Genomic DNA, 24,072 nt, shown 5'->3' with positions numbered 1-24,072 from the left:
TCCCAACAGCCTGGAGAGATGGGCAGAGAGGAACCTCATGAAGTTCAACAAAGGCAAGTGCAGAGTCCTGCATCTGGGGAGGAATAACCCCAGGCACCAGTACAGGCTGACCTGTTGGAGAGCAGCTCTGCAGAGAAGGGCTTGGGAGTGCTGGTGGACAACAAGTTAACGACGAGCCAGCAACGTGCCCCTGTGGCCTAGAAGGCCAATGGTCTCCTGGGGTGCATTAGGAAGCGTGTTGCCAGCAGGTCAAGGGTGGTAATCCTGCCCCTCTACTCAGCCCTGGTGAGGCCACATCTGGAGTGCTGTGTCCAGTTCTGGGCTCCCCAATAAAGGAGGGAATCCCAGAAACTCTTCTGGGATTCTGTGAAACCCACCTCTTTTCTTATGGCGGCTCTACAATTACAGAAACCAATTTTTGTAGAAAATTGATCTCCACCAAAAGAAGTCCCCACTTAGAATTCCAGCAGTCTTAAATAACAGTGTGTAACATACTAACTTTGCATTTCTCTGGAGATGCTGATCAGCACCAGCTGTGACTAATATCAGAATATTGCTCATAAATTCATGGTAGTCTAACATGCCTTAATCATCTTGATCCTTGAAAAACATTCTGAAAGGTTTCCTTTTGTGTGTTTCTTTAATTCAGAAATACAGTCCTTTCCTAAAATTAGCCAGACACTACAACAATGCTTATACCAGAAGACATGAGCACAAAGACAAAACAAACAGCAGCCAGAGGCTAAATCAGAGCTGGTCAGGATCAGTCAATGCTGCAGAGAAAGCTCTAGCTGTGACGTAGCATTTTGCATCCACATTGCGTCCAGGTATGGAAACTCCAAATTCAAGGCAGAAATTAGAGTGATTGTGGCATAAAGAACAGTGAGTCATTTAAATTCTTCAACTTTCACTGTTAGAAAATAGAGTTCAGTAGGAATATCTAATTTAGAAAATATTTTTCCCAGTCATGCATATTGTACTGACAACCTAAATCATTTTTTCCATTATATTAACATAAATCCAGAGTGTATCATTAACATTTCTATCCACAGAAATGTTCTATTAGGTCACTTCTTACAGTGCAGCATGAAATGCACCCACGTTGGCCTGGTTGAACACGTATCAGGCGTATTTGTCACCCAAGAAGGTAACAAGGGTCGCCTGTATCATGCCCCTCATGACTCACTGCTCTTTATACCACAATCACCAATTTCTGCCTTGAATTTGGAGTGTCCATGGCTGCACACAATTACGTCCCCTTCCTCTCAGGCAACGCAAACATACATTACATGTTTAGTGCATTTGATGTTCACTATACTCAAGAACTGAGCAGACAGAAATACCTCAGACTCACAGTTTTAAACATATTTAGAGATTTAAAGGAAATGTACTGGTCTTATAACAGCACAGCTAATTATTAGTACTTTTAACACTACAACTGAATTTTCATTAACATTCCTCAACTATATGCTAAGACAAGTGTTATAAGACAATTATTATTAAATGTGTTGTCCAGAATGAAGATGATAATGGATAGATGCTCTGAAGTGTGTAAAAACAGAAAGTCTCTTAGTCCTTGCCAGTTAGTCCTTAGCTGTTCAGAGCATATAAACTTTTACAGATTTTCAAAGATAATGAAGTTGCAGGCACAAGACAAATTCGCATGCTAGTTGTGTTTGATGCATTACTTCTGGAGGTACAGTGTCACAATGTAATTTAACTGTTAAAGTTTTGTTTTCAAGATAAATTACCTTGTCCTGACATTTAAATGAAGATAAAAAGAAGAGGATTAAAATTAAGACTTTTCTATGAATATGCTATTGTAGTAGATTAATGGACATATTGCAAAACAACGAAGATCAATAATTCCATTAAAATATAAAAGTCAGAGTTTATTTTCTCCTTTAATTTGCATCTACCAAGCTAACAGATTACCAATGAAAATATACATAATTAGTAAAAAACTGAAGAGACACTCAAACTGCAAACATTGGCATTGTGGGGGTTTCTCTCAAAATTCACCAGACACTCACAAAGCAGGTCCGAAAACGAAGCCAATTCACAGTGCAGCTGCTTTCAGCACTGCTGTCCTTTTCTTTTTAATTTATTTCCTTAGCAAGTCTGCAAAAAGCATTTTGGCCAGTATCTAACATCTATATGATCACAGGTTATGCAACAAGCACTCGGGGAAAGCGCTTGATACCGTGCCACAGCAGATCTCGCCAGGCCACAAATTACTCTCAAACAATATTTGCTTACAAAAAGGGCTCCTGCTTTCTCCTGCACGGAGGAGCGACACATCCCCAAAGCACTGGAGAAAGTTCACCGGAGGAAAACAGGCATGGGCGAAAAAAACCAACAAGAAGAAAGGACTGAGCGCACAGACACTTCAACACGCAGAGGTGGAACCGTGTGATAAGGGCAGATTTCATGGATCCACATGGATCCAACCAGACTGGTTTCACTCATCCCCCAAGCCGGAAGGACGTATGCCGACGGCTACAGTTACAGCTAGAGCCTGCCTACATCTCCTCATCTCCCTGTCCCGCACACCACTTCCCTCCCTCACCAAAACCCTTTGCCTGCTTTCTCTAGTCAAATATGGAGAAATTCTCATTCTTTCTCATACATCATTTCACTACCACCACAAATACTGAATTAGCTACTTGGAAAAGATGGAGCACTTCTTTCCTCTTTTAATTTAATTAAATCACATTCCATCTTTAAAGCTGTGGTCTGCACCCATCCAAGCTGCTCCGCTGAAGCGGACCAAGCCATTATCTGACACGCTCTCAGCCTCGTCCTTGGCGCCCACAGGGACACGCCAGCGAGCCGGTCGCCTGCCCTTCCCAGCGCAAAGGCAAGAGCAGCTTCCCAGCATGGGAGACACTCACAGCAGGAAGGTGCTTGAAATGGGATTTTTTTTAAAAAAAGAGTAAAAATTATAAATTTAAATCAAATTAAATTTTAATTTTTAATTTTTTAATTTTAAAAATTTAGAAAGCACCACATAAAATTTACAAAATGTTCCCACCAGTATAATCTCAGCTGTGCAATGAGCTGGCACTCACTATCTTCTGTTCAGGAGAAGGAATCCAGAGCACAACTTGGTCTTCCAGGCAGGATTTTACGTGGCACACCACTGTTGTAAAAGCATTGTGCATCCTTTATCTCTCTTTTCCCTACATGTCCTGTTAAAGAAAAGTCTATAAATGCATTTTGCTTTAAGTACAAATGCAGCCCATCACTTTCAATTCAATTATACAGGTATTTAGTCCAAATCATATTTCAGTTCTTCCAATGGATTCAGAATCAATCAACAAAATCTCCAGGACAGGGATGGTCTCTCAGCGAATGCATCATTAACAAGATATCCATCTCACAGACAAGGTTTGGAGGTGCTCAGACATACACAAATAATCAATGAAGCTAAATCGGTGCTGACAACCACCCTCCCTACCAGCACAGACCTGTGACAGAAATACTAAGTTACCAATAATTACCTTGGTGCGGCTCTGAGCAACAATTTCTCTTGATTTTATCTGCACATTGTTTTTTCTCTCCATTTTTGTTTTTGAAATCAAAAAGAATGTTAAAGTTGCATCAGATTACAAATTTCTTTGGAAGTAGTTCCCATAACACACCAGGCTTTCAGGATGACTTTGGCTTTCAGGTTGGACTTTGTGTAAGAAGTTCCCAGCCCTGTCTGGCTGTGCTGTCACTGAAAGATAAAAGGGAAAGTTCAGCTGCTGATGATACAAATTAAAATAGTTTCCTTCATTTGAAAGGATGTGGAATTTTATACTAGATTGAGTTTGACACCATATCACTAAAGTGAATATAATTCACTGTGATCTCCCTGCCATTTAGAACCAATGGCCCATTCATGTGTAAATGCACAGAGTTAAAGGAAAAAAAAGGGGGGGCACCACAAAGTAAAAGACAGACTGTAATGCCACCAGTATCCAAGCAATCAGCTTCACTGTGTCCCTCTGATAAAGGGAAGAGTAAATATTAAACATAAAGAGGATTAAGATTTTACAGTCATTTAGGAATGCAGGCTTTATTACAAACAATATTCAGTGGCTATATGTATTTGTGAGCACATGTACATCAGTCCATAACATATAGGTTACAAGGGCTAACTCATCGCTTCATATCAAATCAGACCTAGAAGAAGCTTGGAGCTGCTGATACAAAGAGAACATTTAGAATCAAGTATGGAAAATCTGAAGGCCAGGCATCAAATCAAATAAGATTCGAGGGAGAATGCACAAATGAGCACTTTGGAGAAAGACCCATTCCAACAGGTTAAAACAAAAGCCCCCAGACAAGGACACTATTGATGTAGTAGATCCTGACTTGTTTGTACACTATGGTCCCACGATTTTCCTTGGAGTTGCAGCTCTGTACCAGTGCCTCCAGTTACGAGGAACCCCAAAGTGCTTCCTGAAAAGCAAAATACCCCATAACGGTGCCTTGCTTAAAAAAAAAATAATAATAATAATAAACAAATAAGCAAGCCTGGGAATTGCTGTACAAAACTGAGGTGTAATGAGCTGTAAACAAATAATCTTTCCACTTGCTTCAATGGTCTTCAGATGAGGTCCTAAGAGCTTTAGTCTGCAAATCCTTCCCAAACTGGGTAGTCTCATTAAAGCACTAGGCACAGGCTAGTGCTTCTTTTCTTAGCACTTTCTACTGGATAAAAAACTCTCTGAGCTAATATAGGGCTGTTTATAATCATTATTTTCTCTGTCAGCATAGACATAATTTCAGGGAAAATGCAGTATTTTCCATAAAATGTGTAAAATAGGCAAAGACACCACTGCAGGTACATGTCAATGTAAAGCTCTGCCTTCGTATGACTGTAGTCCACTTTTTTACAGGTGTAGATGATTACAAGGATCATTAACAGCACAAAATCACACATGCTAATTAATGTGGAACCGAATCTCCCCCCCCCCTTTTCTTTTCTTTTTTTTTTTTTTTTTTTTACTTTTTTATGCCTGTTGAACTCTACTGAAATCAATAAAGTAGAGAAAAGATTAGTATAAAGACTAGTAAAAGTGATATAAGTGTAGGAAGTCATGCTCAGCAAATGTAATGAATAATAGAACTCTAAGAAATAGAAAAAGAAAATCAAACTTCCAACTACATTCATGTATTCATAGTAATTGTGCACCATTACTATCATTCAGGCAATTTTCCTCAACATTAGTGTTCAAGAGATGCTTTGTAAAATTCTGGGGCTCAGCAGAAAGTAATGAAAGTGCAATAGGAACAAGTGTATAATCCCTCAACAGTACAAGCTGAGACTTCGGGAGTTTATGCTCTTCCTTTACTCTCAGCACAAAACCATTCCAGCTTTCCAAAGTATTTTTCCAAACTTTTATTCTTTTTGCTCAGTCTTAGTATCTAGGTCTCCTTGCTTCAGAAGATTCCCTCAGCATTCAAATGGACAACAGCTCCATCCTTACAGATTTCAAATCTGAACTGGGAAGCTGTAACCCGATTTAAAAGATAAGGAAAGCCTGGTTGACTGGCTAGTAAACACAAGTCAGTCAGCCGAGCAGCAGGTCACATTTACTCAGTTCAGTACCAGCTTACGGCCATTTTTGATAGAATGAGTCTGCTAATAACTCACTTATCCATGAAGCAACGGTGCCAAAATGATAAAAAGATAATTTGCATAGCTATACCCTAATACTAAGACTTTATTCAAACAAAGTTTCTTCGACTCACTTTCTCTTTCTCCTCCTTCCAGCACAGTCCCTTACTGTGTTTCTCAAACCGGTGTTTCCAAAACTATGTTTAAAAAAAGGTTTTCGCTATCCCAAGAGTGACACTGCACTGCGGCATGTCAAGCTGAGCTAACTCTGTCATGTTGCATTACGTGATATAACATAACAGCGTTTGATAGACAAATCTGATATGACACCATAACTTAAAAAGATTCACTTTTCTTCAAACGAGCTGGCATCACACTCTCTGCAAGAGATACACATAAAAAACTTGTTATCCAGCTTTTTTCAGCTGCAGATTTAGCCCTTGACCTTTGAGAGATGGCTTGAGATGGTGAAGGCCAGACATACCTGTAGTGATTGCCTCGTACGTTCTAACGATACCTTCACCGAAGACGGAATCGAGCTATCGCCACGCTGGAAACTAACCTGCTTTTTACAGAAAGGCAGAGATTGCTTCAGAAGCACTTGTACTTTACAGCCTTAAAGATTTTTAGAACTGGACAAAATGGCTTGTGTCTCCACGCTTTCATAATCCTGAAGAAAACTCAAAATGAAAAATTTTGATGAAAAATATTGAAGAAAAGTTCTGACATTTCCATGGGCAAGTGTGGATCCTTCACAGCAAAAAATAGTTGCCCAATTTATGAAAGCAGTATTAACTTTTTTTCCAAGACAGTCAAGCATTTACTATGGAGATATTCATGGTGGTTTAATTTCGTATTTCCATCAACAGTTAGCCCCAGTAATTAGGCTAACAGGTATATTCCTGAAGGATAATTTCCACGACAACCGTATCAATACATCAAGGCAAATTCTCCTTAGGGTAGCTACCTTTATTTAAATGGAAATACACACACAATGAGCTGATCCAGTTTATCCAAAACCCCAGATATAGGATGATATGAAGGAAGGTCTTTTATCCAATATATTTGTTCATAGTTAATAGTTCTATAAACTACACCTTTGCTAAGGAGCAGTCTGAAATTTATACCTAAAGAAGTTATAATAGGCCGCAAATGGATTCTATTTAATTGGTCTAAGGGGATTTCTTATTTATTCTCTCAATTTCTATGTTTAATATGAATTATCTAACTTTAATCTCTACAAATCACACATGAGATTTTAAAAAATATTTTTTCTTCCCTCTTCCTCTCCAGTAATCAATGCTATTATTTTAATTTAGCAGGTAATTTTATCAATGAGCCATGAACCGTGATACAGTGAGTCAATGAACCGTGATAGATCCCTGCTTGGTCCACAAGGTAAATAACATGAATTTATCTCAAAGTAACTTATGCAGTATTGTTGAGTATTTAAGATAATCTACCACCACGTAGTACACAACACATTCTGTTAATTCTGCAACAGGCTCTTATGATGAGCCTTACTCCACAGGCAACACACTGCCTATTTAAGCTTGCACCAAAGGAGAATATAACGTCGGTAACAAGCTGGATGTTCATGAAACAGAGTAACGTTGGTAGCTCTCCCATCCACTCCTAACCAAGGGAGACTGCGCTCATCACAGTGAGTCAAGAGCATCGCCAAATCTAGTGTCGTCTTATGAATCTGTAGATGTAGTCTAAAAGGCAAGTTTTAGGGTTTGTTTAGACTATTTTATTAAATTTGCAGGTGAGTTTCTTTGGATTTGGGCTCCGTTCTTTTGAAACATAGGATTGGCTTTATTCTACACATTTATATATAAAAGCAATGGCCAAAATTAGTTGTATTATGTTTTGAAAAAAAAAATCATGATATCAGAGAAGGTTTTTTTCAAAAACAACTGCAGACCTCATATCACTATACTTCAGTTGTAACAATTTATGACAATAATAAAAATGTTTAAGTCAGTCTTATTTGTAGGCTCCAGCATAGGCTAGATAGTATGCAATTTAAATTTAGTGTAGTGACACATTAATAGCTATTCTGTAATGATCCTATCTATTAATCATGAACCCAAATAGTGTCCCTGCTGTCTATATTTATTTCTCTCAGGACAGATGAAGTACAAGAAATCAGTCTCAGCACCAGAGAGCCAGGAATGTGGATGATCTCGTTCAGTTTGGGTTCATCTGCATTTCTGCTATGCGCTATGGGGAATAACACCATCAGCAGATTATTGGTACAAATTGTTCAGAAAGGGCTGCTGAAAGCAGAAATGTGCTTGGCAGCTTCGTATCCGGCTCCACTCTGCTAGCGCTGCCGGCAGCCAGTGGAGGGAAATGGTGTTTCCCCCCAGATCTCAAGTTTTGTTTGGATGTCTTTAACTAACAATGCTCAGCGAGTTTATTAGGGACCAAAGTGGTTGGAGAACAGGCTGAATCGGACTCAGCGCTCACCAGGTAGAGCACTATTCACTGTGCTTTGCCCACCTGCAAATTAACGTTGAACAGCTAGCTCAGTAAAAAGCATGCATTCACCAGGAAAAAGACAGCAGAGATGTGCCAAGCTGGGTAACCGTGCAGGTACGCCAGGACCACGCCACAAAACTTTTCTCAGATGAAAATACTGACACTTCAAGCTGGTTTTTATAAAGACAACATGGGCAACTGATTCCCTTTAATATGGAAAAAATCTGAGGCTGGGCAGGATCAGAGCATGAGCGCTGGGGGACAGAAGCTGGCATGATCTGAGGGAAATGTCTACACACGTAACCCGCCACTGGGCGCATTAGCTGCATTGCTCCATGGGCCAAATATCACGTAGTGATTCATGCTCTGAGTCATCACCTTACCAGCTAGTGCCCTGTAAGCACCACCTTTTGTAACACTGAAATTTTACCTAATTAAACAACCCAAGTTGTTTAATACAATCATTATAAGTGATTGTATTTTTTTTCAATTTATCACAGCCCTCCCTGGTCACCTGGTGCTGTACAAAGTTACTATAATCAGAGTTACTGCATCCTAGCAGAACAGGTATTTCAGGATCATTAAGAGGAGTATTTCTGCATAACCACGAGTATCTTTCAGATACTTAATTAACTAACAGAAGTTACTATTCAGATTGTCTAGTGGGTTTTGGAGGAGCAGAGACAGAAATCCGTTTCCTAGCGCAGGGCTGCCAGGTTCACGGGATTGCCCACCCAGAAGCCAGGTCCCTTTCTCCTCTGAGCCAAGAAAAGGAGAATAAGGAGATTTCTTATTCCAGCCCTTATTTCTGCTGCTAAATGCAGTGGAGGCGCTTCCCTTCTCCAGGGGGTTTCACTCCCTCCTGGCAGCCCGCTGGCAGGGGAGCAGCTCAGCAGCGCTGCGGAGCAGGTGTGGGGGCTTCTCGTCACGACTCCAAGTATATCGACACCGGCAATTTTCCATCTTTAACTGCCCAGAACTGTTGATATTAGTATAACGACCTTGTTTATATATTTATGAATAAATCATTAGATGCTAATTATATTCCCTTTCTTTTTCTTCCATTAGAGCTGTTCCACTTGTTGGTCTCTATTGACAGGACTATTTTCAATCCACCAGCACATTCAAAATAACTATTCCATAAAGGATGTCATCTAAATCATTTATAACTAATGAATGCTCTTAGCTATGCTAGCAGCATAGCATCCTTCTATTCAAATGATAAAAGGACTCATTAATCTAGAACATACAGCACAATAATATTAACAGCAGAAAGCAGCATGGTGTGGGTCAGAAAAGATGCCAGTTACAGCATTAACCAGGAAGATCATATCTCATAATATTATTTGTAGATAACTAGAGCTGTTGGACCTTCTAGCTTTTAACTGTTTTCTAGATATATATTTCTAAAACATCCAAAATGCTTACCTTGGCCTCGAGGCTTCAGAAAAACTGTCACGACAGCAAACTTTGTTAAAAGAGGACGATGCTTCAGCAGGTTCCCTTGTGCCTCTCCGCAGAGCAGGATGCCCCTAGGAACGCAAAATTGTCGAGAAAAGAAAAAGGCATTTTTCTTGCCTCCAGAGACTCTGCACTGACCAAGGCTATCGCTCAACTAAAGAAGTCCCAAAACCTTGTTGGCAGTAATGAAACAAATTTTTGCCTTAACAGAGCCAAAGAGATGATGTAACTCACTTTGGCTCCTGGTTTCTCTAAAATATTGAAAATACTGACAACATTTTAAGTTAGTTTTTATAAGGACAGTAGGTGCAATTGAACTTTAATATGGAAGAAAACTAGAGAGAAAAATCATGTCATATATGAACTGAGATGGAAACTATATAATGACTTCATGGTTGAACTGAGTACATGTAGCTCCTCAATAAACTTCAAAAACTGCATGGTTACAATCTTAATTTCTTAGAGGAGCTCTTGGGAGTGCCAGTGTACTTCATGGTCTGCTGGTGCTTTTCACAGGACCCCCAATTTCCAAACGGTTATAACTCAGCCATTTGAAACCACATCAAATACAAGACTTCGTGCTTGCACCGTCAGCCAAAAAATAATCTACATTCCTCCAGGTTAGCTCACTACAAATCGGCTATGTATGTTTTCACCGCAAATCTCCATGTACACATAAAAAAGGGATTGCTTATCTAAAGAAGTTTTCCACTTTTGCATGCTGTTTGTATAAATGTATAAAAATACGAAATCACGACACGTGTGCGTGACACCTACTGAACCCAGGCCCAAGTGAATGTGAGATATTGTAACGATCTCTTTTAGGCAGGACTCCAGCCATAGTAGGCATTAGTTTTTCTAAGAAAAGAAGAAGAAAGCAATTTAACATAAAAGCTTCGGGTGTTGTTCAGCAGAAGCCCTGTATTTTGCTCTGAGAGGGCCACAGCTCAGCAGCCCGGCCCAACGGCCAAGGTGAAGGGGCAGGTCTGCCAGGTAGCTCAGCGTTTTGGAAGATCCCGCTGCAGGATGGTTATTTTTACCTTTGGTATGGTTTGCTTCACAAGGAGGTTCCCGCAGCGCGAAGATGGGAAGCCGGTGTCACTCGGGGCGCACACCTCCCTGCCTACCCCCAGCCATCTGCACCCGTGGCCCCCTCGGGGGAGCTGGTCACAGACCCTCCCCAACCTTTGGCCTATCTTTCCTGCCACTGAAGTCAACGACTGGCTTTGCCCTAGGGTTCAGTGTGGCCGGGATTTAGCTCTTTCTCATTCCACACCTCAGGAAGCGAGAATAACCCCAAGTCCTTCGTGAAATCCCACCTTCCTTGTCCTCCAGGTAGCTAAATCATATATTCTTGGTTTCGTCTTTTGTAATTTATACACCAAATAAAAATAAAAAGGGATACTAACAATCTTGGGAACGCCATCCTCTGCTTGTCTTACACCGATCACAGAGTACACATAACACACCGAAAAGCGCAGCCACACGCTGAGCACGCACATCTTCACAGCACAAACTGTTCATTAACATTTTAGTCAACCACAACCCTAACTGGCACAAGCTTCTATTTTACCACAGTTCAGAGTTTTCCCACATCGCCTAATTTTGTCTAAACTCCAAATTCTTCACAAATTTAAAGTCAGAGTGCTGAAGGAAAGGTATATTTGTTAGCAGTCTGAGAATATTTGCATTGATTACTAGGTAGAGTAAGGGCAACATCTAATGGGTCTCTCATCAAGCAGCAGGAATGCCTCCAGGTACCAATCCTGTACTCAGGTCTCCCCAGGCACACACTTTTGCTGTAAATAAAGTTAATAGGACTGTAAAAGGACAGCAGAATCCATTAACATACATCCAACAGTACCATTACGGTAATCACCGAAAGGAAGATATAGATAAAGTCTGCCAGGCAAATAAAATCCAAGAGAAATGAACTAAATCCAAAACTCTTGAGCTAAAACTTAATTTTAGTTCTTATATGGTAGCTTTTTTAAAATTCTGTGCCAGATGATATCTCTTTTTGTGTTTTTTTCCAACTAAATATTATATCTGCTGAAAGAGAGTGGCAGGCAGAGAGCAACAGACCTAACGGAGGTGGCCTCCACCAGACACGGAGGCGCAAAGGGGCAAGGATGAGTCATGCCCTGAGAGGGCTGAAAAGCAACCTGCTATTTTTATTATTTCTATTTATTTATTTATTTAAACACAGAGGGACTGCACGGGGTGTGCTGAAGCCCAGAAACCTCTGAAAATTGCTTCTGTGAGCATAAAGGACGGGATATAGTGGTACGGCTGCTTGCTTTAATCTCAGAGCTTCTCTATTTTAAAAGTTCGTTTTTATCATTAGCATTAATTAAGTTTGCTATTATAAATGCCAAGTTCTTTCACTGCACCTGGTATGCTCACTTGGAGGGAAATATTCAGACAGATGCACCCAGAGACAGGTTGCTTTTGTGTTGCTCATTAGAAGCTAATGTTGGATTTTTTTTCTTCCTAAAAGCATTTCCTGGAGCGTAATTAGAAAAAAAAAATGTGCAATTTTACAGTTATTTGAATTAGGACATCTTGTAAACACAGCCTTAAACCTCATTGGAAGTAACGAGACTTACGCATCCCCTGTATCGGGATGCTTGCTGGAACTGCACAGCCCCAAGAAGAACAGGGACAGGCAATGACTGCAAGTGTCGCGGTCCACGGAGAGACCCCAGAAAGCTAGCAGGGACACCAGAGGCATCTCTGGCCACAGGAATAGTGCCTTGTTTGCTCCATGTCCTCAATCAAGAAATTGCTGGGGAAAGTGACAAAATACTATGTTATCACGCAGGTTACTAAATACCATCAACTATTGCAATAATTCTCAGCAAGAGCCAGGTCTGAACCAGCAACCTGGAACAGAGAGGCTGGGTGTGCCAGGGCAGGGGCGAGCCACCTAGCCACAGAGACGTTTGCAGGAGGCAGATAAGGTTAACTGAAAGGCAAAATTTCTAAGCGATAGACCTATTCCTGCCTCCAAGGCTTTTTTTAAAATGAAAATGTAAATCTCTGATTGACAAGATGCTTTGCACTGGTTAAAAATGAAAGCCTTTTCCCATCCCCAAACACATAATTTTCTGCTCATATAGATCCCACCTTTAATTACCAGCTGCTGCAAATGATCTTCTTACGACCATTAACTGTCAAATCCTGTAACAGCATATCTCTTATTGCCCTCAGTGTTCAAATACTCCACCTGTTTCTAATTAGTCAAACTACCAAAAACCCTACCTACAGTGAGGCTATTCAGATCATATACTACAGCTGCTAAATGCCTCGGTTCCTACAATGTCTGCAAGCCAATCATATTTTTTTTATTATTAAATGGTATCAACTATCCCTACTACAACCATGATTGAAGTCAGAGACATTAAGCGCAAAGCAATTTTAATGAGATCACAGCACAGCCATTGCTAATGATGATTACTTGTATTATCATTACAATCATTTTTAATGAATGCTCACTAGCAAACTCTCCACTTGCTCAACTTGCCTCATTTAGTCTCATCAAAATAATAAGCAGGATTTAATAAACTACTCTAACCTCACTAAACATAACTTTACTTATTGCTTTATCATTAGGATTATTTATTGCAGCTGTTAAGGTATGACAATTTTGACTTACCACAATTTCCATCTCTTAATACCACTTTTCATTTAAAACACTCTCTTATCCATTCTTTTGGGTCTATATGCATTTTTTTTCCTTCACCCATAAAATGACTCTGCTATCCCCTGCTATAAATAATGCTTTTGGTTTGCTCGTGGCTCATAACATCAGTTAAGCAGGAAGCTGAAAGCGTCGTATGCCTCCGGGCTTTCAAGGGGCTCGGAGCGGATCTGATCCAGGCGCTGCTAGGGCTCAGGCCTCCTCGCCTTTCCTTGCAAATGAGTAAAATGGAAACGTCCGGTTTCAACACTGAGACTCACAGGTGTTAGCAGCTGACCTTGACAAGCATTTTAGCAATGAAACAAACTGGAGCTAGGTTCTTTACGTAAAACTCCTTTTGCTATGCCTAAAAAGCTTCTGCAATCTCTAGGTAACAAAAATAGAGGGTATAGACCTTTTTTTTTTTTTTTTATCCAAGTAATAGCACATACTTTAATTCATACATCAAAAGACTATATTGATTTAGTTTTCCTTGTATCATATGTAAAAGAGGAAAAATAGAAAAGTAGTCTTTTTTTTTGTAGAGAAGTCCCTGAAGTTAGTCTGAAAACAACCAAATTTTTAGTTGAAATATCTTGACAGTGAGTGAAACTTGTTAGAATGAGCCTTGCTACACTGGTGCGAATTACAATTACTGCAAGTTCGTCAAAAGACAGTGGAATTGTGGTATGTAAAACCCCAGGAAGCTCAGAATCTGGTGCTTTAATTAGGATATAGGCATTAATAATATTAATAATAGCTCCAGAAAAGAAGCAAATGACTCATATGAAAACATCATATACAAAGGTCTAGATATGTGACTTTGTGCCTCCATACTTTAAGCTTTTTGAATTTCTCCCGAATTAATAGAATTTCACAACAAACTGTTTAACAGGGAGATTACTCGGCACTAGAACATATAAAACATTTCACACCTTTCAGAGCCGTTGACTGCAGACACCAAGACAAGAACGGTGCAAACGAAACACGCTAATGTCCTGGTGAACTGTGCGTCCACGGCATGTTTAATTTAGAATGCAATTTGTACCCAGCAAAGAATAGAAACTAACTTTTAGTGCCATACATAATTTATAACAACCTTACGGCATTTGCAACATCTGAAATTAAACAGGAAACGGAATTATTCCCTGAAGGTGTTGGGGTTGATGTAAGAAACGTGTTTAAAAACAAGCACACCAATAGCTCACCCTGTTACTGCGCGCGTTCCTCAGCAGATCTCGCCGCAGGGCCCTCGCCACGCTTCGCACGGCTCCGCCGCAGGGCTCCCGAGCCCGCTGCTGCGCACGCTCCCGGCGTTCTTAAAAACCGCTGACGCGAAATCTGCTGTAATTGTAGAGTAAAAATGGACGTAATGATGGATGTATTCCCTTCCCAGGAAGCCCTGCCCGGAACAACCCTCACAGACTTGTAGGGAATACCCGATAACGCTCTCAGCCTCCACCCTGAATTAAGAAAAGTGTTTCCCCCTACAAAAACAGGAAGAAAAATAAATCAAAGTTAACAAGAACAGCTCAACTTGAGGGGGGTTTTTTAACGGAAAGAATGAAAATGAGCTTCGCTCAGCTTTCCCCGTGCTTCAAGCAAGCTTCGCTGGCAGCCTCCCGCCCAGCGTACGGAGACGCGCCCGAGCCAGCCGCGGCCGGGGAGGGTTTGTGCTGGCACGGCTCGGTTCGGCGGGCGCCCGCGCGGCGGCAGAGCTGCCGCCAGGAGCTCAGCGGCCAGCTCCGGCACCGCCGGAGCGTCGCCGCCTCCCGGGACGCGGACCAGCCGCCGCTCTGCGCTGCCCAACACGCCTCCCACAGAAGTGGCAGGAGAAGGGAAGTTAACAAGTCAAAAAAAGGCAAGTTAATGTTTTATTTTTCCCAATTAAGAAGTTATTTCAGAAATACTACAAGTATCTGAGCATTTCACCCAGTTTTCTTAAAAACGCAACTTTTTTTTTTTTTGCATGTTTAATTTTTAAATGAATAAAATACACGGATATGGATGCCACGCCATGGATGAAAATGGCACGAATAAAAGTACAAAAGAATAATGCAGCTGCTTATAGAAAAATAAATATTCAGCATGATATTAAACCGATTCTAAGATCTGTAAGATTTTGCACCCACTAAAAAGTCACCTATGAGCCTTAATGAACTAGGCAGGACTCTCCACTGCGGGGCCTGGGAAGCCGCTCGGGACTCTCCGCTTTGCGCTGGAAAAGTCAGCGTTACTGGCACGGTAGCACCATGTTTCACATATTCTCATTTTTGGAAATGGAAGTCAAAACTGAGTTACTAAACAACACTAAAATAACATTATCAAGGTTGTAAAGCAGCTCAATTAAAAAAAAAAAAAAAAAAAAAAAAAAAAAAAAAAAAAAAAAAAAAAGCTTCACAAGCAACACTACCTGTCCAAAGTTTTGGTGTAAGCTGTCAGAGTTCAAGTTATCGGCACTGAAACTCATTTATTTAGTCACCTGAGAAGGTTTAACACAGAGAGGGACAGACAACCACAGTAACAGAACATTCTGCCGGCTCCACAATTTATAAACCTTCACTTCTTAATTTCATCAAACTGGCATTTTACTATTTTGAATAACTAAAAAATTATCACACAAATAAAGCCATCAGAAATGACATGTGTATAGCACACATTTTATAGCAGTTTTGCACTTTGTAAACTGTTTAATATTTGACTGAAATTCATTTCAAAAACTCATAAAACAAAATGGGTCGTGAGGGCTTAATAGCACAGCATTTATTTAAATGCCATACTGACAGGGAAAAAATACCTGTAACTGTGGATAATCTTTATGAAATCAATGCAGTAGTTCACGAGTTCACCCCATATATTTACTTATTACATGAAAATACTTGTTCTATTTCCAGAATTAAACTTTGATTCTTTTTGAGTACTTGCATTGATACAGAAAAATTAAATGCAATTGTAATTGTCATAACATATCAGTGAGAAATGAATCACATCATAATTAACTATCAGTGAGATATACGGGATTTATTAATGTAAAGCCAAATTTCAAGCCATGGAGTGGGTGTTTTCCATGGACGCTAGACTTCTGCCTAATCTACATCAACATTACACACTCAGTTACTTAACATCTTCCATGTTCACTGAAAGAATTTGATTTCATGAATGCTGGAATATAAGCCATTAATTGCATTAATTATAAAAACAACTAAAAAGTCAATACCATCATATTGACATACTGTAGTGCTGGAAGAAGAGGGAAAGCATTTATGGTATTTGCTGGTAGGGGTGTCTTACAGCAAGCCCTGATTTTTTTTCACAATAACCACAGCGCAATCAATAAATGCAACCGACTACTCAAACGCTGCCTGACCGGACTGTTTATCCGTGGAGGAAGCCAGGACCCCGCAGCGCTGCGGGCAGGGACGGCACGCCGCGCACGCCGCAGCCATCTCAGCGGCTTCGCTCGCCGGGATCCCAGCCCTGCCACCGTCCCGCTCGCCTTATTCGTGCGCCAGTCCGGGCCCCGGAGGTGAAGGCCCAGGGGTTAAGCCCTGTACAAGCACTGCGTAAGACAGGCTTCACTAGTAACTGGCCTGGCGCTGATGGCAAGGGAGGGTCATGCAGTCATGAGCCCTTTTACGTGAAGTTTTTGAATATAACCCACGTTAAAGGCAAGCTTGCACCACCTACGGCAGAAAAATCAGCTCTGATAGGAGAAGGTCTCCATGCAATGGAAGCAGCATTTAAAGATTTCCCTTATCTGGGGTTTGCTCTCCCACAGCATCTCAATTTGTTCTCCCTTGATTGTTTTCTAACTTTTTCAATTATCTTGGGGGGCATCAATTTGTGTTCAAAGTCAGGCATTAATTTAAAACAACATTTCTAGCAACAACACTTGTTTCTTTCTGAAGGTCTTTTTAATGGCATAAGCATCTGCGTAGCCCATCAATCTTGCCTCCCTGTATCTTGAGAGCCATCTCTGACATTATATAAGGGCTGTATAAAGAGCATTTATTAATTCAAAAGATTCAGATATCTCATATGAGTTACCTGGAGAGCATCTGACTAACCGGGGACGTAAACTTGGTCTGCCTACAAATTTCCCCAGCTTCAATGTCTTCTTCCTCAGTTCTACTCTTTCTTTCTTGCACATATGCAAAAATATACATATCAGAACCCCCTCCGATACAATTTAAACAATGTAAATAATAATGATTAGCAATAATATCCCATACTGAACATAGTAACATACCTATCAGTGAGTGCTATAAAGAGGTATGTGCTTTTGACTCCTTTCAGAATAAAATATTCTTTTTCTGCATTTGCATCCTACAAAATCCTACACTGCTGAACCCTGACATTAACTGGCAATGCCCAGGCAATCCACCTTACATCGGCCTCATGACTATTTGTCATGACTATTCTCTATATCTAGCTAAGTAGCAGCTACTTCCTGGTATCCTACCTGTGCTTGTTAAAAAAATAAATAAATAACAACAGTAATAGAAATTCAGTTTCTGAAGAATAAAATCAACAGAATTAGCAACCTAACCGATCCAGGAGCTAAGTCCAGGCTACAAGAGCGCTTCTGCTCCCTGAACTGTGCCATCTCATCACAAGTCAGCTTACAAAAACCATCAGGCCTGCACAGCAACCGGGCTGTTTTCCAAGGATCTGCTTTTCCACTCACCTCAGCAGTGAGGCTCGGCAGACCGGCAGCACGGTATCACCTTGGAGAAGGCAGTATCACTTTTCCTCTCCCAACCCTTTTGAAATAATAACTTGGAGCTTCAAAAAATTGCCCCAGCCCTGTTTGCAATGAAGACAGGTGCACTCTGTAACAGCACAGAGTAACAGTGACCATGACGTTTGGATCGTCTATTCTGCCTAAGCATCAGCTCAACTTCCACAATACTCAGACTCGTAACGCAACCGAGGACATCGCAAGCGATGCCAAATCTATCTTGGGGGCGGCGGGAGTTAGCACGCCACTGGGAAGGGCTGTGGGTAACTCTGGTGACCGCTGTGGAGGCGCCTGCGCCCACGGCCTCAGGCGGGGACGGTCCCCGCAGTGGCCGTGGCACGCAGACCTCGAGGCTGGCCCTTCATCTTCTTACAGCCTTTGGAAAAAGGCCATTTGTTCTAATAAAAATGACTGGAGAAAGATTAAAACTAACACAAACGCTTTTGCAGCCTTGGCAGCTACCACTCGGGTTTGGTGAGGATTTTACAACTAACAAAAGGTCCCTGCAGATACCAACTTTTTCAGCAGCTTTGTAGGATAGCTGTGAAGGACTTTGCCCCCCAAAACCAACCTTTCACCGCAGTTTCTAAACGCAGGACTTTGCATGCTTCTTTGCTTCTCTGTCCAAAAAACTTCTGCTTTCAGGGATATATAGCCTGGCGCAGGTATTCATGGCATGGTTAGTCTTAAGCAATCTACTTTGCCTTTCCACACTGATATTTGTGCAGAAAAACATCCAGTGTTTTACAGTGGGAATAGAGGAAGAGAAGCTATCCACCCACTGTAATTTGCCTTTAACAAATAGGAAAAAAATAAACCCAAAAAGGGATAACAGTACAATCATTTTTCTTTCTTGATTTTTTATACACACCTTAGCTGATGCCGCTGCATGGGGTAGTATTGCATTGAATGATTAGGATGTTTCTGGCCTCTTATGAATTGCTCTCAGACGTTATACCCTACTCTTTAAAATTACCGTGGATGCAACCATCAGTGTGGTCTGAGCGGGGTCAGTACAGTCATCTCCAGAAGTGCTTGATGAAATAATTTGTAAATTATTCAGTTACTAATTATAACGGCATCTGCATAAGACCTATCACTTACAGCACTTATACAAGGTAATGGGGGGTTGGACTGGATGATCTCCAGAGGTCCCTTGCAACCTCAACCATTCCGTAATTCCGTGTAGCATTCGTGGTTACCGATGGGCGCCACCACTTCAGCCGTTCCCTGGGATGCAAACGCCGACAGGTCGGCACAGCGCACTGACGACCTTTCATGACACCATGAGTGATAGATTTCCTACATTACGATGCACTCGATTCATTTTCATAATTGCAAGCAAAACCCAAACAACACTACCGCATTTATTTCTAAGTTCAAACCTAATCTCTGAAACTATTTGCAACATGCTTTGGAAGCATGAGCCTTGTGAATATTATCTAAATTTTTGGCCTTTTTTACTATAATAAAAATAATGAATGCTCATTAAGAAGATTACCTCTTCCACGGTAATCACGCGGAAAGCATTATTGATAACTAGCAAATCGAAGAGACATTTCCTGGTTGATTTCCCACAATGGTTTGTCTGTGAAGGTTGATAACTGAACTCAAAACTCCGAATCAGCATTTAAAATTGGCTTGTAATTGTTTTTAATTAAAGACAGTAGGTTGCATATGATTAACTATGCTCAATCACATTCTGCGATTCCAAGAAAAGCCTGGCTCATAAAAATGAATAAACTTTTTGTTTTTTTTTTTCCCCAAAAACTATTACAGGTATCTTTTAAAGTGAAATCCAGAATAACAGAGCAATTTTAACAATCCTTTGTGGCTTCACCCTGAAGGTCATTATGCATCTGAGCAGAACACTTATATTAATAATGTAACAAATGTGGGATATTAGTAGTAGGACTGTCCATTTCATAGTCTATTCCAAAGACAATAGTGGAGAGCCTGCGTGGAAATAATTACGACGTTTTAAAAGGCATACAAAAATCAGTTAAAATTATTGATTACTAAAACCATCAACTGAATATATAGACGTGCTATTTAAATCAACAACTTGTGCTTCTTTGCCTGCTTCAGTAGTGTACTGCAGTGCCTCTTTGGAGGCTTGTAAAATAAGGACATTAACCAAGTTTATCATGCCATGTTTCAGAAGTACTGAAAAATTGTTACAACTTACCTTTCTTTGTACTATAGCAAAAGCTGTTATTTATATGAAGTGAAACAAACCCTGCGCTCTTCATATCACTACCATTCATCAAGCATAAATACCATTTTAGTTGAAGAAGCAGCCACTGAACCTGGCACATGATCCATTCCTGCCTTTTCCATCACACTTCAGCTCTCCTCAAGGATTAATTATTAGGCTTCCCCTTAATTTCTGACTGCATAGAAGAAATTCAATTAGGCCAAAATTGAAAGCAACTTAAAATGCAGACCCTTTCTTCTCCTAAATTAATTTGCAGTTATGCTTGCATTGGTGTTAACTGATTACTAAAGAATTGTGTTTTATTGTCTAAATCACCACAGTGAGCTGTAATCAGCAACATTAGTACAAGATTAATTTGCGCTAACTCAGGGTCTGATTCTGCTTTCCATTACATGATGGTAAACTGAAGTAACACCACTGAGAGCAGTAAAAGTCACCCAAAACGTATCTCAGCATAACTTTGATTGGGCTCTTGCTCCTAGTGCTGAAGAGAAGCATTACCACCTGGGTCCTCACTCAGCAGCTCTGAAACACAAAGCAAATCAGAGGTTCTTGGACTTCTCACATGAAAGCAATTCTGTGGGAAAATGCTCACTTGGGGCTCTTGCGAAACAAGCATTCTGCAATGGATGCAACTTGCTCCTCCTGCTGCTACTCAACCTCCAGCAGTGGTAAAAAACTCACCTCTCCAAACCCTGGTACCCTCTGCAACTGCTCCTGATAGCTGCAGGCCACAGCAATCCCCCTTTGCTCACCAGCACGATTCCCACTGCTGCGTTAGGGACTCTGCTTGCAATATTTCTGTATGCAAAGCAAACAAGATTTAGATTGTCCCAGAACCGGGCTAAAATCAGAGCCGCACTGTGAGCGGTTCACTGGATGCAATTACACTGGCAATGTGGATGAGTCCTGAATGGCTACAGTTTCATTTTAATTTAAAGTTACCCATATCCTTAAGAGGAGGGGAAAAAAATCATGCAGATGCTAATGTTTGCATTATGTGAGCATTTCCAGCCAGCTCCACTTAAAGAAACATTTGCAGCCAAAATTGGTTTCCTGCCCAGAATATGGTAGCGCAGAAATCACACAAATCATTGTCAAGTGCACGCTTTTGTTACTGTGAAAGCTCCCCGAATTAGACCCATTGCTGAATAATGAGGAACCTGCTTAATCATTTCCTTGCTCTTGTAAAGCTCAGTGTCCCTCATCTTCACATTTCGAGTCTGTTCTCTGCAGCTTTTATATTTTCTAATCAGAGTGGTATTGGGCTGGGCTGCAGATGGGAAAAGCTCAGGACTGACATAATTATTGTAATGTGTTCAGGTACCTAATGAAAACAAATCTATCAGCATTTCCACTCCGTGTCCCTACCTGGGGGATTTCTCACAGAGCTATGTGAAATGATTTTCTGTTTCAGGAAAACGGTCCAATTTCTGACCATGAATTTGGACAAAATAATAAACATCTCAAGAAATCACTAATTAAAAATATAGGGGAAAAGCATGATTATTTTAATCAGAGTATTTGTTCTGATAATTCTGAAATGTTGCTTTTTTGCTTACTTTTTCTGCAGCAATTACATTTCCAAAGCAAACTGTTATTCCTCCAAGGAAGGGAAATTCTTTCATTATGAGATTGGCAAAAAAAAAAAAAAAAAAAAAAAAAAAAAAAAAACTTGGGCATTTTGACAATTCCAAATTCTCTGAACAGAGGACACAGTAGTCCCGGTCTTTCTTCACAAACACTTCCTATTGCTCACCTTACAGTACCATAAACATTTCCAGATCAAGGTATTTCCAACCATCTGATTAAAAAAAATCAAAACAATGCTTATCTTTTCCACCTTTTTTCCCCCTGTACCATCCTTACGCGTACATGAGGGTCAAACTCCCTCAAACCACGCAGTAGCATGAATTCAAGCCACATTTCCTTGCATCTCAGATGCCTGGGTATAAGGTAATGTATATAAACCCATAAAACCATTATAAAACAGTAAATGCACCTGCAACATGAAACATCTGGGATTTAAGACGCAAGAATCTCTCACTCTTACTAGTTCTTTACCACTGCTCTATTGTAGCCATCTTGCTTTGTGATACTAAATATGAGACCGCTGTGTTTTAATAAGGGGACTGTTACTACCACTAAAGAGAGAAGGAAATTGGTCTGTACGGTCACGGGACGGAGCTCGGAGCCGTGTGTCCTGGGGAACTCGATCTTTGCCTTTGCAGGTGGATTGAAAGCGCCCCCTGACAGCTGCTCCACGGCTGCCAGCTATCAGGATTCTCTAACATCAGACTCAGAGGGGTTCGCAGCTTGCCAGTCCCGAGACCAGAGAAAAGGTCACAGTAGGTAAAACAATATTCAGAACTGCAGAAAGACCATGAATGAAACCATCAAAGGAGGAATCCCATTTAAGTCACTGACAACATCCTGAGGATTTCGGTAGAGTAGGATTTCTTCTGCACAAATGGATAAAGTACTTTTTTAAATACCAGTTATGGTACCTAAAACATATCACCTACAGTAATAAAAGAACACAGGAAGAGAGGTCCCCTCTCGTTTCTAGAGCAATGCTGCCTTTTCAAGGTTTTAGGTAATGTTTTCATTTCTGCTATTATATTTCAGAGATTTACAGTCATTTGCATTTTAACTTTTCTTTTATACCTGCTTTGTAGGCTCTTCACAGGAGCAGGTACAGAAGTAAATGCAGCAGCTCTCCTTTTGTTCAAGACATGAAAAGATGTACCAAAACCCAGTGAAGTTCCTGACAATGGAGCTTTCAGAAGACATATTCTGGGGGTCTTTCTTGTTTTTTTTTCTTTTTTTGTTTTTGCAATTCAGGATGTTTCCAGTAGAAATAGGAACCCATCAGCTCTCTTGGAACACTAAGCTTGAAGAAAATAATGAGATGGAGAAAACACTAAATTAAAAGGTGATGATTAATAGGACACTATTTCAGAACAACTGGGAAGCAGAGTTCAAACAGCACAGAGCAGGCCTGTGGGCAGCGCTTGGGAGATGAACTTCCCAGCCACAAAAGGCGCAATGGGATGAGCAGCCTGAGCCAGGACTCCCCAGCCACGGTGGCTTGCCAAGACTCCAGAAACCTTTCTGCAATGCTGAAAACCATATCAAAGGTCCCCAGGCACATGAGGCCAAGTAAAGTCCGGCTACACTGGTACACTGCTGTAGCATGGCCCTGGGAGATGGGCAAAGGCAGCCTCTTGTCCTCACCCCTTCAGTTTGAGTTTGTGGTTTGGGATCTCTGCTTTATGCTGAGATTTCCTGCTTGTCCAAAAATTTTGAAGGAAACAAAAGTGTCGCAATGGCAGACCTCACCATGGGAGGTCACCACAGAGTCCCTGCCTCCCCATTTCTCTCTTCATAATGAGCTTTTACTGAAGCTAAGCTTTGAAGTATTTGTGTTTCTACACAAATACTCCATTCTTACATTACTTATCTTTCCAAAAGTACTTACCCAGTAGTGGACTTGTATTCTGGGGAAATTACAAGACAGCCGCTAACCTTTAAATGGGTTTAGTTTCATACTCACAACAGGAGATACGAGCAGCGCAGACCATTTTCACCTGACCATTGTACACAGCAGACCTTGCAGAGGTGTAATGCCAAAGTAGCCTACTTGCTGTGTACATGACTTACTGAATCTTGCAACATGAGCGCAGGCATTGATTATTCACTTTTCACAATCCTAAGAAAACAGGAAATCAATCTTTGATGTTAAATTGAAATAAAGTAACAGATCAACATTTTTTTTTGTCAAGGCTCAAAGCAATAAACTCCCAAATGCGTTCAAGTTGTCTGCTCTGCACCCTGACAGTTGTCCAAAACATTGACATCCCAGTCAAGGA

At 40.8% G+C, this 24,072-nt stretch overlaps 1 long non-coding RNA gene across 1 annotated transcript; it reads right to left on the bottom strand.

Annotated features, from left to right (window-relative positions):
• Positions 1 to 3,018: 3,018 nt before the first annotated feature.
• Positions 3,019 to 23,005, bottom strand: LOC134144223 (uncharacterized). Its single transcript, XR_009959316.1, has 5 exons — positions 22,868 to 23,005; positions 14,450 to 14,585; positions 9,527 to 9,630; positions 3,504 to 3,721; positions 3,019 to 3,191 (listed from the first exon to the last, which is right to left on the bottom strand). It is a non-coding gene; the product is annotated as an uncharacterized LOC134144223 (long non-coding RNA).
• Positions 23,006 to 24,072: the final 1,067 nt, after the last annotated feature.

The sequence above is a fragment of the Rhea pennata genome, chromosome 9, assembly GCF_028389875.1.
Source record: "Rhea pennata isolate bPtePen1 chromosome 9, bPtePen1.pri, whole genome shotgun sequence".
NCBI lineage: Eukaryota > Metazoa > Chordata > Aves > Rheiformes > Rheidae > Rhea > Rhea pennata.
The sequence above is the reverse complement of the archived record's forward strand: the minus strand, read 5'-3'. Positions and strand labels throughout refer to the sequence as shown.